This window comes from Oncorhynchus mykiss, chromosome 11 (genome assembly GCF_013265735.2).
Source record: "Oncorhynchus mykiss isolate Arlee chromosome 11, USDA_OmykA_1.1, whole genome shotgun sequence".
In the NCBI taxonomy this organism is placed as follows: domain Eukaryota; kingdom Metazoa; phylum Chordata; class Actinopteri; order Salmoniformes; family Salmonidae; genus Oncorhynchus; species Oncorhynchus mykiss.
Window position 1 is genome coordinate 23,458,004 of NC_048575.1, and position 16,297 is coordinate 23,474,300.

Sequence of the window (16,297 nt, forward strand, 5' to 3'; positions counted from 1 at the left end):
ATATACTGCGTTATTTTATGGCTTGTTATGACGTCTACATAAGAGTGTCGAAACCCACAAAACCTACCACACAAGGCAAAAAATTCCATTACACCATAGCGTACTTGTCAACAGTATGTTAATGTTTTAAAACATTTTCTGTAATTGACCATGTTAAATTATCATTGTAATTGCGTACACATTGACGTCAGTAATGCACCTACCTCAATGCTCTATTTCTGATGACTGGGATGAATGGAACAGATTTCAGGAGCAGGACAAGACACACTCTTTTTGACTGATAGGCCTATCTGGCTTATATGATTATGATGGTCATAATGCTTCTTCACAGTGTCATTAAGTGTATTTTCTTAGTCGAAGTAAAGTGACACAGGAGGGTCATAATGCTTCTTGACAGTGTCATAAAGTGTATTTTCTACAAGTTGTTTCAAATATAATGAAAAACAAACAGGACTTTTAAAGAGTGAATTACAACAGCGACAAAGGACTTAAGAAACAAACTTTCAAACGAAAGGAAACTTCTTGGCAGTAAAAAAGACATTTAAATACATGTGGGTATTGACACTCTTATGTCCATGTCATAACCAGCCATAAAATAACGCAATATATGTCACAAGAGGTGTAAATATATAGGCCTTGACAGTGTGATGACCATATTATGACAGTTTATGTCAGCTGTAATGACATACTACGACATGGTTATGAACGTGTCATAATGTGTTATGGCGCTGGGTGTCAAGTAAAGTGTTACCGAAAATATTAATGGATGGATTCTCTCTTTCTTTATAGAAATATAGGTGAGATATTATTAGATGACTATTCGATAAATGATGATAGTCTATATACAGTTGAAGATGGAAGTTTACATACACTTAGGTTGGAGTCATTAAAACTTGTTTTTCAACCACTACACATATTTCTTGTTATAACAAACTATAGTTTTGGCAAGTCAGTTAGGACATCTACTTTGTGCGTAATTTTTCCAACAATTGTTACAGACAGATTATTTCACTTATAATTCACTGTATCACAATTCCAGTGGGTTTACATACACTAAGTTGACTGTGCCTTTAAACAGCTTGGAAAACTCCAGAAAATGATGTCATGGCTTTAGAAGCTTCTGATAGGCTAACTGACATCATTTGAGTCAATTGGAGGTGTACCTGTGGATGTATTTCAATGCCTACTTTCAAACTCAGTGCCTCTTTAATTGACACCATGAAAATAAAAATAAATCTGCCAAGAAGTCTGGTTCATCCTTGGAAGCAATTTCCAAATACCTGAAGGTACCACGTTCATCTGTACAAACAATAGTTTGCAAGTATAAACACCATGGGCCCACGCAGCCGTCATACTGCTCAGGAAGGAGACGCGTTCTGTCTCCTAGAGACTTTGGTGCGAAAAGTGCAAATCAATCCCAGAACAACAGCAGAGGACCTTGTGAAGATGCTGGAGGAAACAGGTATAAAAGTATCTATATCCACAGTAAAACGCGTCCTATATAGACATAACCTGAAAGGCCGCTCAGCAAGGAAGAAGCCACTGCTCCAAAACCGCCATTAAAAAGCCAGACTACGGTTTACAACTGCACATTGGGACAAAGATCGTACTTTCTGGAGAAATGTCCTCTAGTCTGATGAAACAAAAATATAACTGTTTGGTCATAATGACCATCGCTATGTTTGGAGGAAAAAGGGGGAGGCTTGCAAGTCGAAGAACACCATCCCAACCGTGAAGCACAGGGGTGGCAGCATCATGTTGTGGGGGTGCTTTGCTGCAGGAGGAACTGGTGCACTTCACAAAATAGATGGCATCATGAGGCAGGAAAATTATGTGGATATCTTGAAGCAACATCTCAAGACATCAGTCAGGAAGTTAAAGCTTGGTCGCAAATGGATCTTCCAAATGGACAATGACCCCAAGCATACTTCCAAAGTTGTGGCAAAATGGCTTATGGACAACAGTCAAAGTATTGGAGTGGCCATCACAAAGCCCTGACCTCAATCCCATAGAAAATTTGTGTGCAGAACTAAAAAAGGGTGTGCGAGCAAGGAGGCCTACAAACTTGACTCAGTTACACCAGCTCTGTCAGGAGGAATGGGCCAAAATTCACCCAACTTATTGTGGGAAGCTTGTGCAAGGCTACCCGAAACATTTAACCCAAGTTAAACAATTTAAAGGCAATGCTACCAAATACTAATTGAGTGTATGTAAACTTCTGACCCACTGGGAATGTGATGAAAGAAATAAAAGCTGAAATAAATCCTTCTCTTGTCACGTTCTGACCTTAGTTCCTTTGTTATGTCTTTGTTTTAGTATGGTCAGGGCGTGAGTTGGGTGGGTTTGTCTATGTTCCGTTTTCTATGTTGTGTTTTGCGTTTGGCCTAGTATGGTTCTCAATCAGAGGCAGGTGTCGTTAGTTGTCTCTGATTGAGAATCATACTTAGGTAGCGTTTTCCCACTTGTGTTTCGTTGGTGTTTATTTTCTGTGTCTGTGTGTTCCACACGGAACTGTTTCGGTTGGTTATTTCACTTGTCGTTTATTCTTTTGTTTCAGTGTTCGCTTGTTTTAATAAAGAGCATGAACACGTACCACGCTGCGCATTGGTCCTCCGATCCTTACTAGTCCTCCTCATCGGAGGAGGACAGCCGTTACAGAAACACCCACCACCAAAGGACCAAGCAGCGTGGTAACGGGCAGCAGCAGCGATCTCAGGACTCCTGGACATGGGAGGAGATTCTGGTCGGCAAGGGACCCTGGGCACAGGCTGGAGAATATCGCCGCCCCAAGGCTGAGCTGGAGGCAGCAAAAGCCGAGAGGCGGTGGTATGAGGAGGCAGCATGGCAGCATGGCAGACCTGCGCCAGCTCCCCGTGCTTAACGTGGAGAGAGGTGGACCGGGCAGGCACCGTGTTATGCAGTGAGGTGCACGGTGTCCCCAGTGCGCAGGCATAGCCCGGTGCGGTACATCGCAGCGCCTCATATCGGCCGAGCTAGGTTGGGCATCGAGCCAGGTGCCATGAAACCGGCTCAGCGCATCTGGTCTCCAGTGTGTCTCTTCTGGCCGGGGTACATGGCACCAGCCCTACGCATGGTGTCCCCGGTTCGCGAGCACAACCCAGTGCGGGCTATTCCACCTCGCCGCACTGGCCTGGCTACGGGGAGCAATCAGCCAGGTAGGGTTGGGCAGGCTCGGTGCTCGAGAAGTCCAGTGCGCCTTCGCGGTCCGGTCTATCCGGAGCCATCTCCACGCACCAGCCCTCCGGTGGCAGCCCCCCACACCAGGCTGCCAGAGCCATCCGTCAGCCAGGAGCTGCCGGAATCGCCTGTCACTCCAGTGCTGCCGGAGTCTCCCACCTGTCCGGTGCTGCCGGAATCTCCTGTCCATTCGGGATCCATTGCTAGGGTCCCCAGTCAGAGGTTGGCGGCGAGGGTCACCGCTCGAAAGAGGCCACAGAGGCGGTTGAGGAGGCGGACAAAGACTATGGTGAAGTGGGGTCCAGGTCCCGCGCCAGAGCCGCCACAGCGGACAGACACCCACCCAGACCCCCCCTATAGATTCAGGTTTTGCGGCCGGAGTCCACACCTTTTTTTTTGGGGGGGGGGGGTCTGTCCGCTGTGGCGGCTCTGGCGCGGGACGTGGACTGTCACATTCTGACCCTAGTTCCTTTGTTATGTCTTTGTTTTAGTATGGTCGGGTGTGAGTTGGGTGGGTTTGTCTATGCTCCGTTTTCTATGTTGTGTTTTGCATTTGGCCTGGTATGGTTTGTTTTAATAAAGAGCATGAACATGTACCACGCTGCGCATTGGTCCTCCGATCCTTACTACTCCTCCATCGGAGGAGGACAGCCGTTACATCTCTCTACTGTTATTCTGACATTTCACATTCTTAAAATAAAGTGGTGATCCTAACTGACCTAACACAGGGAATTTTGACTAGAATTACATGTCAGGAATTATGAAAAACGGAGTTTAGAAGTATTTGGCTAAGGTGTATGTAAACTTACGACTTCAATTGTAGGCTATAAATAAATAATCACTGATCTGGCATGACTTGGTTGATAGCCTAGAGTAATACTGTATCTCCTTTCACAATCCATCTATCGGTGATGTCTTCAAGGATAGGTGGAATGAAGGATGCATAGGTTATCCCACAACAGGGGCATCGTCTTCATCATAGGCAATTTGTCTCAGCTACACCGCTAACATAGGCTACCACTTACGCACCTTATAGAGGCTAGAGGCTAGACCGGTTGGCTGTTAGATTATAGTAATGGCTCAGCAGTCTAAGGCACTAAGGCGCCAATGCAACCTTGGGTTCGATCCCGTGACCGGGAGACCCATAGGGCGGCGCGCAATTGGCTCAGCGTTGTCCGGGTTAGGGAAGGGTTTGGCCAGGGGGATTTCCTTGGCTCATCTCGCTCTAGCGACTCCTTGTGCCGGTCAGGTTATTATTATGTGCCAAAAGAGAAAGGATTGTTTCTAAAGACAATTCTAAAGTATAATTTCACGAGGTCATCTAACTGCAGGCATTTCAACTGTGGCGCACACAGTGACAGTTAACCAAATACCCTACTTTAATCTAGAAATATAACTGCCACTTTATTATCAAAATATTTCTACTTTATTCTCCAAATATTGCCACTTTTTAAAAGTGCTATCCTGCAAAAAATAATATTCCAAGTACCACAACCCATCGCTGTTACATTTTCTTCCTTTCACTTCTCATCATAGTTGTGTGCCAAGAAAAATAAGGGGTTAAAATACAGTGGGGCAAAAAAGTATTTAGTCAGCCACCAATTGTGCAAGTTTTCCCACTTAAAAAGATGAGAGAGGCCTGTAATTTTCATAATAGGTACACTTCATCTATGACAGACAAAATGAGAAGAAAAAAAATCCAGAAAATCACATTGTAGGATATTTAATGAATTTATTTGCAAATTATGGTGCAAAATAATTATTTTGTCAATAACAAAAGTTTATCTCAATACTTTGTTATATACCCTTTGTTGGCAATGACAGAGGTCAAACGTTTTCTGTAAGTTTTCACAAGGTTTTCACACACTGTTGCTGGTATTTTTGCCCATTCCTCCATGCAGATCTCCTCTAGAGCAGTGATGTTTTGGGGCTGTTGCTGGGCAACACGGACTTTCGACTCCCTCCAAAGATTTTCTATGGGGTTGAGATCTGGAGACTGGCTAGGCCACTCCAGGACCTTGAAATGCTTCTTATGAAGCCACTCCTTCGTTGCCCGGGGGGGGTTGTTTCCAAACACAACGAGTTGAGTTTTTACCAAAAAGTTATATTTTGGTTTCATCTGACCATATGACATTCTCCTAATCTTCTTCTGGATCATCCAAATGCTCTCTAGCAAACTTCAGATGTGCCTGGACATGTACTGGCTTAAGCAGGGGGACACGTCTGGCACTGCAGGATTTGAGTCCCTGGCGGCGTAGTGTGTTACTGATGGTAGGCTTTGTTACTTTGGTCCCAGCTCTCTACAGGTCATTCACTAGCTCCCCCCGTGTGGATTTTTGCTCACCGTTCTTGTGATCATTTTGATCCCACGGGGTGAGATCTTGCGTGGAGCCCCAGATCGAGGGAGATTATCAGTGGTCTTGTATGTCTTCCATTTCCTAATAATTGCTCCCACAGTTGATTCTTCAAACCAAGCTGCTTACCTATTGCAGATTCAGTCTTCCCAGCCTGGTGCAGGTCTACAATTTTGTTTCGGGTATCCTTTGACAGCTCTTTGGTCTTGGTATTAGTGGAGTTTGGAGTGTGACTGTTTGAGGTTGTGGACAGGTGTCTTTTATACTGATAACAAGTTCCAACAGGTGCCATTAATACAGGTAACGAGTGGAGGACAGAGGAGCCTCTTAAAGAAGAAGTTACAGGTCTGTGAGAGCCAGAAATCTTGCTTGTTTGTAGGTGACCAAATACTTATTTTCCACCATAATTTGCAAATAAATTCATAAAAAATCCTACAATGTGATTTTCTGGATTTTTTTTCTCATTTTGTCTGTCATAGTTGAAGTGTACCTATAATGAAAATTACAGGCCTCTCATCTTTTTAAGTGGGAGAACTTGCACAATTGGTGGCTGACTAAATACTTTTTTACCCCACTGTATATGTCCGAAAAAACGACAATATTTTCTGAGCTTTCTTATATCTCCTAGATATAGGACAGACACTTCAAAACCTTATTCCTTATGATTTTTTTTGCCATTTATGAATGTGTTATTCAATGCGTTTCTCTGGGCTATAGCAGTAAAAGGCAAATTCAATACAAATTCAATGGCTGAGACTTTTTGAGGTTTTAAGCCTCATGATTTTAACACTATTTTCAGATGACATATTACTGTATTAGTTGTTTGTTAGTTTGTTTGTTTATTTGTTGTGATGTATTCTAATATATTCCACTAAGCAGGAACAAAATTGATAGTGTTCATCTCTCACAGACATCCAGCTGTTGGAATTACATTAACCCTGTAAAACAGCAATTCATTACAGTGTGTGTGTGTGTGTGCGGTTGTGTGTTTGTGTCTGTGTGTGTGTTGATCTGACTAATTTGGCTTCCACAGCCATGGCACCTGTCAGCATCCGTTAAGGATGTGGCAGAACTAATGATAAGTACCACGCAGCTGTCTGTCTGTCGTTTGCATTATTGGGCCTGTCATGCTATAGAGTAAGTTTGGGTCTCTGTCTGTTACTCACACTGTGATTCCAAGCAGACACCTGGAGAGAAAGGCATCTGATTCCATAACCTGGGGATAGTCAATTGATATTACTGACTGCTCTCCACAGGGCTCTGGTCAAACGTAGTGCACTATATAGGGAATAGGGTACTATTTGGGACTCTGTGCACTTATTGAAAGAAACCCTACGACTCAGAGACCATCCAGATAAGTTCCTTATCACAATGATTTATAAACCTCTGAATGCTGTGTAGCTGTAACTGTGTAACGACTGCCTTTGCGAAAAATAGTTACTATTATTTTTGTCTGAAGAATCTGATGGACTGTCACTGAATACAACATGATGCAGAATTGAATATCAAAGGAAATGGCTCTCTGTTGTGGGTTCCATTCTGTCCCATCTCCCCTACGTGGGGGCTAACTGGGTATCAACTCGCATATGCCAGGGCCAGTTAATGAGCTGTGTGTGTGTGTGTGTGTGTGTGTGTGTGTGTGTGTGTGTGTGTGTGTGTGTGTGTGTGTGTGTGTGTGTGTGTGTTTGCGCGTGCGTACGTGGGTGGGTGTGTGCTACAGAAACTTCCCCAATGTTCCAATAGAAACGGGGCTAAATTACAACATGAAAGGGTTGAGATCGTGATTGACAAAATCTGTCTGTATTCAGGATGAGACTCCCCTCTGAGTCTCTCTGGTTCCTCTCGAGGTTTCTTCTCCACAAAAAAGAGAAGAAGAAAAGAAAGCTCATCAAAACACATTCAACTTTCAATCTTACTACACGACACCATCATTCTATCTGCAAATCCTTGACCATAAAGAAGAACTACTGAAAATGCCTCTGAGATTCTGGTACCGAAACATATTTCATAAATATGGATCATGTTTTGTCCATGACACATGCAAAATACTTACATTATGTTTCTCAGAAGAGGGATGGGCATCAATTACAAATTAGTATTACAAAAATACAAAATACACTAAAGACCAATGTATCTAAGTAAAATAAAACCTAATTTTGCAAAGTATTGTATTTAATTAAAATACATGTATTTTGTATTTTAAAATACAAAAATACATTTGCAAGTAGCCGGCCGAACAGCAGCATCATTCTCACTAACGGTTACAGAAACGTCTTACTTGCTATGACTGTAATATGTTGTTGATTATCTACCTTAGTTGAATGCACTGTCACTCTGGAGTGTCTGCTAAATGACCAAAATGTTCATGCAAACACTGAGCGTACAACAGTATAAACACCTGAAATCCACTTCAATCAGTGTAGATTAGACAGGTTAGATTTTTAAACCTTGAGACAATTGAGACATGGATTGTGTATGTGTGCCATTGAGAGGGTCAGTAAAGACAAAAGACAAAGGGGCAAGACAAAGGATTTAGGTGCTTTTGATCAGGGTATGGTAGTACTGTAGTTGCCAGGCGCACCGGTTTGAGTGTGTCAAGAACTGCAACGCTGCTGGATTTTTCACACTCAACAGTTTCCCGTGTATATCAAGAATGGTCCACCACCCAAAGGACATCCAGCCAACTTGACACAACTGTGGAAAGCATTGGAGTCAACATGGGCCAGTATCCCTGTGGAACGCTTTAGACATCTTGTAGTCCATGTCCCAACAAATTGAGGCTGTTTTGAGGGCAAAGGGGGTACATCTCAATATTAGGAACGTGTTCCTAATGTTTTGTACACTCAGTATATGTGAAAGTGAACAACTGCAAAGCACACTGGGTACTGTCATTGGCCTTGTTTTGGGGTGGAGCTCATTTAAGTAAAACTCAGCATGCTTTGCAATTGTTTAGTTTGTTTTGTTCATTTAGTAGACGGTCTTATCGAATCAAATCATCAAATACATTTGATTTGATCTTTTAAAAAGAATACAACAAATACAAATAACAACATCATACAAACATCAGAGCTGCCCAGACCCACACAACCCCATCTCTAGCGCCCGCTTCACATTCTGCCACATGGCCTAAAACTGAACAATTTAGTTTCTCTTTGTAGCCCATGCACTTTCAATATTTCAATATTTAATCATTCGATTTTTCCATTGTGTTAATGATGGCGGCTTGATTGATTTCCATGTTTTTAGTATATGTTTTTTCAAGATGAGTGATGAGAAGAGAATCGTCCAGCCCGTTGGATATCTCGCTACACCCCCATATACCATGTCTTTAAATATGCAAATAAAATATTTGTCACATGCTTCGTAAACAAGAGGTGTAGTCGTGGCCAAAAGTTTAGAGAATGACACAAATATACATTTTCACAAAGTTTGCTGCTTCAGTGTCTTTAGATATTTTTGTCCTATGTTACTGTGGAATACTGAAGTATAATTTTAAGCATTTCATAAGTGTCAAAGGCTTTTATTGACAATTACATGAAGTTGATGCAAAGAGTCAATATTTGCAGTGTTGACCCTTCTTTTCAAGACCTCTGCAATCCACCCTGGCATGCTGTCAATTAACTTCTGGGCCACATCCTGACTGATGGCAGCCCATTCTTGCATAATCAATGTTTGGAGTTTGTCAGAATTTGTGGGTTTTGTTTGTCCACCCACTCTTGAGGATTGACCACGTTCTCAATGGTCTGGGGAGTTTCCTGGCCATGGACCCAAAATATCGATGTTTTAGTTATCACTTTTACCTTATGGCAAGGTGCTCCATCATGCAGGAAAAGGCATTGTTCGTCACCAAACTGTTCCTGGACGGTTGGGAGAAGTTGCTCTCGGAGAATGCGTTGGTACCATTCTTTATTCATCACTGTGTTCTTAGGCAAAATTGTGAGTGAGCCCTCTCCCTTGGATGAGAAGCAACCCCACACATGAAAGGTCTCAGGATGCTTTACTGTTGGCATGACACAGGACTGATGGTAGTGCTCACCTTGTCTTCTCCGGACAAGCTTTTTTCCAGATGCCCCAAACAATCGGAAAGGGGATTCATCAGAGAAAATGACCCAGTCCTCAGCAGTCCAATCCCCGTACCTTTTGCAGAATTTCATTCTGTCCCTGATGTTTTTCCTGGAGAGAAGTGTCTTCTTTGCTGCCCTTCTTGACACCAGGCTATCCTTCAAAAGTCTTCACCTCACTGTTCGTGCAGATGCACTCACACCTGCCTGCTGCCATTGTTGAGCAAGCTTTGTACTGGGGGTGCCCCGATCCCGCAGCTGAATCAACTTTAGGAGATGGCCCTGGCACTCGCCGGACTTTCTTGGGCACCCTGAAGCCTTCTTCGCAACAATTGAACCGCTCTCCTTGAAGTTCTTGATGATCCGATAAATGGTTGATTTAGGTGAAATCTTACTGGCAGCAATATCCTTGCCTGTGAAGCCCTTTTTGTGCAAAGCAATGATGACGGCACGTTTCCTTCCAGGTAACCATGGTTGACAGAAGAAGAACAATGATTCCAAGAACCACCCTCGTTTTGAAGCTTCCAGTCTGGTATTCGAACTCAATCAGCATGACAGAGTGATCTCCAGCCTTGTCCTCGTCAACACTCACACCTGTGTTAACAAGAGAATCACTGACATGATGTCAGCTGGTCCTTTTGTGGCAGGGCTGAAATGCAGTGGAAATGTTTTTGGGAGTATTCAGTTCATTTGCATGGCAAAGAGGGAATTTTCAATTAATTACAATTCATCTGATCACTCTTCATAACATTCTGGAGTATATGCAAATTGCCATTATACAAACTGAGGCAGCAGACTTTGTGAAAATTAATATTTGTGTCATTCTCAAAACTTTTGGCCACGACTGTAGACTAACAGTGAAATGCTTACTGCATTCCCAACAATGCAGAGACAAAAATATATATAAATAATAACACAAGGAATAAATACACAATGGTTAACAATAACTTGGTTATATACACAGGGTACCAGTACCTAGTTGATGTGCTGGGGTATGAGTTAATGGAGGTAGATACTGTATGTACATACAGTATAGTTAGGGATAAAGTGACTGGGAAACAGGATAGATAATAAAAAGTAGCAGAAAAAGAGCTAGTGTAAAAAGGGTCAATGCAGATGGTCCTGGTAGCTATTGGTTAACTATTGAATTAACTATTTAGCAGTCTTACGGCTTGGGGGTATAAGCTGTTCAGGGTCCTGTTGGTTCACACCATAGTGCCACCAGACTTTTGTTAGCAATACAGTGTGAACGGGGCCGCTATAAAGAAATGGTATAGAAAATACTCTGAAGTAATTAAAATACGTATTTTAAATACATGTAACAGAGATACTTCCCATCTCTGCTCTGAAGTACAATGCCCAAGGCTGTACAATTACCATGACATTATTACTGTATTATACAGAACTTAGAATTCAAGAACGTCTAAACTACAGGGTGCATTGTATTCTTTAAAATGCATGTTGACTTCTTCAACAACATAGCCAATGATATACTTCATGTAAGTAAATCAGGAAGGTTCAAAATAGACTGTAGCTAAACACATCTATAACTTCAGATATCCCGAGGCAGACAGTCTATCCACCATGCCGTTTACTGTTCAGCATATATTTGATTTCATCACCGCATCTGAATAAACACCACTTATAAGAAGGCGAAGCAACGGAGGACAACTTCAAAGTTGCACGCTTCAAGCAGTTGAGGCTTATCTGCCGTGCCACACTTCAAAAGAAATGCATAACACTGTCTTTAACACAACTTAGAAGATATGAAGGGATCCTGTTAGCTATTTGATTGAATGTAAATATTAGTGGCAGCCAGGCTGAGGAATAGTGAAACCAAGAAGCATTGGGAGATATGGAAAAGGTCCATGCTCTCCTGTTGTCACTGTAATGGGAGTCAGAGGCAGTTTGACACCTGAATCTGTAATGTGACTGCTGTGAATTAATAAACATGTGGTGGTGCCTCTTTCTGTGATGACTGTTATCATTAGCGTTGCCTGTGAATCTTAATGAGCTAAACTAGGGTAAATATACTGTGAAATTTGGCACTCATATATTATTAGAAGTAGTCTGTCACTAGTTTATAACAACTGCTTCCTTTATGGCAAATAACCAACATGTTTGTCTGTTTGTTTGTTGCATTTAGTTTTCACAGTCTATTTTGTGTGATCATGCAACATAGAACTGTATATGTACAGTATAGTGGTTTATACCAATCTGGTTGTGTTAGCAAAACTACCACCTATACAGCACATACTGTGTTATTTAATTGAATAAACGGCCATTCATTCTTTACACAATATATTACTTCTGTGACATGGTAAAGGAGAAGAAGGTCAAGTGTCTTGGTTTAGATTGTAAACATACTGTATTAGCTATCTCTCCCCTGGTCTCTATTGCTATTTCTATCTCTATCTCTGTCTTGGTGTAGACACTGTATCTCTCTTCTGTAGTCTACTGTATTTATATTACTATCTCTATCTTGGTGTAGACATCGCTGGTGTAGCAGGGATTCTTTCTAGGGACTGATAGATACTGTAAGAAGATAATTACTAAGTAGATCAAGCTCATCGAGACTCATCCCTGGGGTCATTAACTGTGTAATTAATAATACATGCAAATATGTTGAACGCTCCAAGCTAACTTATTTTCTCTCTGCCTGTTTACGTACACTTTGGCATCTCCTTCCCTTGTGCAAAGCTTAATTCTGTGAAAACTTAGAACATGGGAGAACTCACATGGAACATCTGCAGTTCTAAGAATGTAGAAATTATACCAGACATTCTACTTGTTGTCTCAACAGGAAAGGGTTTGAGATTGTTACAGATTCCAATCATGAGTACAATCGCTACCACTGCGGATCTTGATTCTGTCTACCTTAAGCCATTATTACCAAGATCAAACAACCTTCCTTCGACAATCACATCCATAATAGGTATTGCAATAGACATGTCCTTTATTGGACGCAATTGTGTTTCGGCAGCAGTTCAAATTTGTTCTGCAGAATCTCCAAGAATAAACAATTATTGTACATGATAAGATTATGTATTGCCTTTATCTTGGAGGTGCAATATCTTACCCAAAATGGTGGGATTTTCTGCCGTTTTCCACCAACCACTCCGTGCAGGAAATGTCACCTACAGAGAACTTTTATTACCACAAAGGTACAACGTACAATTGGAGAAAGACTGATGCAGTCTTTGTTGGGTGATTCTATAGTTATGTGAATGGGATGGTAAAGTTACATCAAGTTAAACATGATGAAGTTACATAAGAAAAGCAGTTGTTGCTATTTATTTTCCTATTCAGAAACAAATTGCCTACAGTGAATTCGGAAAGTATTCAGACCCCTTTACTTTTCCAACATTTTGTTATGTTACAGTCTTTTACAGTCTTTACATCAATCTAGACACAATACCCCATAATGACAAAGCAAAACAGGTTTTTAGATTTTTTTTTCTCCAAATGTATAAAAAATAAAATACTGAAATATCACATTTACATAAATATTCAGACCAGGCTGCTGCACAGCTATTTTCAGGTCTCTCCAGGGATGTTAGATTGGGTTCAAGTCTGGGCTCTGGCTGGGCCACTCAAGGACGTTCAGAGACTTATCCCGAAGCCACTCCAGCATTGTCTTGACTGTGTGCATAGGGTCATTGTCCTATTAGGAGGTGAACCTTTGCCCCATTCTGAGGTCCTGAGCGCTCCAGAGCAGGACATCCCCACAGCATGATGCTGCCACCACCACGCTTCACCGTAGGGATGGTGCCAGTTTTCCTCCAGATGTGAAGCTTGGCATTCAGGCCAAATAGTTCAATCTTAGTTTCATCAGACCAGAGAATCATGTTTCTCATGGTTTGATAGTCTTTAGGTGCTGTTTGGCAAACTCCAAGCGAGCTGTCATGTGCCATTTATTGAGGAGTTGCTTTCGTCTGCCCCCTCTACCATAAAGGCCTAATTGGTGGAGTGCTGCAGAGATGGTTGTCCTTCTGGAAGTTTCTCCCATCTCCACAGAGGAACTCATGTTCTTCGTCACCTCCCTGAGTAAGGCCCTTCTCCCCCGATTGCTGAGTTTGGCCGGGTGGCCAGCTCTAGGAAGATTCTTGGTGGTTCCAAACTTTTTCCATTTAAGAATGATGGAGGTCACTGTGTTCTTGGGGACATTTATTGCTACATAAAATGTTTTGGTACCCTTCTCCAGATCTGTGCCTGTCACATTCTGACCTTAGTTCCTTTTTTATGTCTTTGTGTTAGTTTGGTCAGGGCGTGAGTTGGGGTGGGTAGTCTATGTTCTTTTTTCTATGTTGTATTTCTGTGTTTGGCCTGGTATGGTTCTCAATCAGAAGCAGCTGTCGATCGTTGTCTCTGATTGAGAATCATACTTAGGTAGCCTGTTTTCCCCATTTTGGTTGTGGGTGATTGTTTTCTGTTTTGTGCGTATTCCTTACAGAACTGTTTCGTTTTCGCTCTTTATTATTTTTGTCATTTTAGTGTTCAGTTTATTTTGTTTATTAAAATGAACACTTACCACGCTGCACCTTGGTCCTCTTCTCCTTCACCAGATGAAAACCTTGGAGCTCTATGGACAATTCATTCGACCTCATGTCTTGGTTTTTGCTCTGACATGCACTGTCAACTGTGGGATGTTATATTGTTATATGGACAAGTGTGTGCTTTTCCAAATAATGTCCAATCAATTGTTTTCCACAGGGGGACTCAAACAAGTTGTAGAAACATCTCAAGGGTGATCAATGGAAACAGGATGCACCTGAGCTAAATTTCAAGTCTGATACCAAAGGGTCTGAATTCTTATGTAAATAAGATATTTATATTTTTTTAAATCCATTTTACAATAAGGCCATAACGTAACAAAATGTGGAAAAGGTCAAGGTGTCTGAATACTTTCCGAAGGCCCTGTATGTACTTTAGAATTACATTAGTGAAATTTCACTCTTACATAACACAAAATTAAACAAGATATGGAATAACCATTTTGAGAAGATAATGGTAGACCGCTGCTTTCAATATCAAGCCTATATATTATAGACACGGCGACTGGTTGAGGCTCAGTGTTAAATTCTAATCTCCCTGCCATCATAGCTAAGCCAATATGACACCAATCTCGATGAAAATGTGCAAATCAACTTGCTTGGAGGTCCACAACACACTTCCTGCCTCTCGTCATGAGCCATCGGTCTGTTAACGAGAACCACATATCGGATTTTTAACAGGGTCGTTAGCAGTAGGGTCACCAGACAATTCCCCCCCCCAGAACTAGCTGAATATTTAGCCGTGGTTTTCGAGCTGAGGTTAATCAATAGATTCAAGCACATATTTTAATTAGCTAGGTTACCTAGCTAACATTAACTTGCTTGTACAATGTCCAGCAGTTATCCTCTGTAGCTAGCTAGCACCAGTCAGCTGAAAGCTAGCTAGCTAACGAACAGGCAAATACAGTAAAGGTATCTAGCCAATAAATGTACTTTTGTTTTGATTAGCTAGCTGGCGAAGTAGCTAACTAGTTAGCTCTCATCTGGCTGGTAGAACATTAGCTAATGATGGCAAGGAAAGCTAGGCATATCAAACAAGGAAAGCTAGGCATATCGTCTAGCTAGGCATGTCATCCAAAAAGTTATACTTTTGACTCATCTGTCCATAGAACATTCTAACAAGAGTCTTGATGAGCATCCAGGTGCTTCCAGGTGCTTTTTTGGCAAACTTGAGTTATCTTTTTGTATGAGATGGGTCCCATTATGTCTGGCAAAAACCAAACACTACATTCCAAAGTAAGAACCTCATACCAACGGTCAAGCATGGTGGTAGTAGCGTGATGGTTTGGGGATACTTTGCTGCCTCAGGACCTGGACGACTTGCCTTAATAAAAGGAATAATGAATTCTGCTCTGTATTAGACAATTCTACAGGAACATTTCAAGCCATCCGTCTGTGAGCTGAAGCTGAAGCACAGCTGGGTCATGCAGGAAGACAGTGATCCAAACCACATAGTCAAGTCTACATGAAAATGGTTAAAAAGCAACACATTTGAAGTTTTGGAACGGCCTAGTCAAAGTTCAGACATAATCCCAATTGATATGTTGTGGCAGGACTTGACGCAAGCAGTTCATGCTTGAAAACCCACAAATGTTGCTGAGTTAAAATAGTTCTGCATGGAAGTGGGCCAAAATTCTTCCACATGATGTGAGAGACTGATCAACAACTACAGGAAGCACTTAGTTGCATTCATTTTTTTTGTTTGTCACGCCCCGACCTTAGTCTTTGTATTGTCTAGGGTTTTTTGTATGTCAAAAAACTAGTCTAGGTGTTTATATGTCTATGGTTGCCTAGATTGGTTCTCAATCAGAGGCAGCTGTTTATCGTTGTCTCTGATTGGGGACCATATTTAGGTAGCCATATTCCTTGGGTATTGTGTGGGTTGTTATTCTATGTTTAGTTGCCTGTTTGCACTAGTCATATAGCTTCACATTACCACGCTGTGCCTTGGTCTCGTCAATACGACGAACGTGACTGAACAACCCATAAAAGGACTAAGCAGCGTTAAAAGGAGGAGCAGCGTTTGATGAAACAGACAGCATGGACATGGGATGAAATACTGGACGGTAAAGGATCCTGGACGTGAGAGGAAATACTGGCAGGAGAGGATCGCCTACCATGGAGGCAGGTG

The 16,297-nt window shown here is 41.9% G+C and overlaps 1 protein-coding gene across 2 annotated transcripts in view; it reads right to left on the reverse strand.

The window, feature by feature from the left end:
- Window positions 1–16,297, reverse strand: part of LOC110535499 (phospholipid phosphatase-related protein type 5) — a 104,362-nt gene that overhangs the window by 70,717 nt on the left and 17,348 nt on the right. The gene's annotated exons all lie outside the window — the stretch shown is intronic.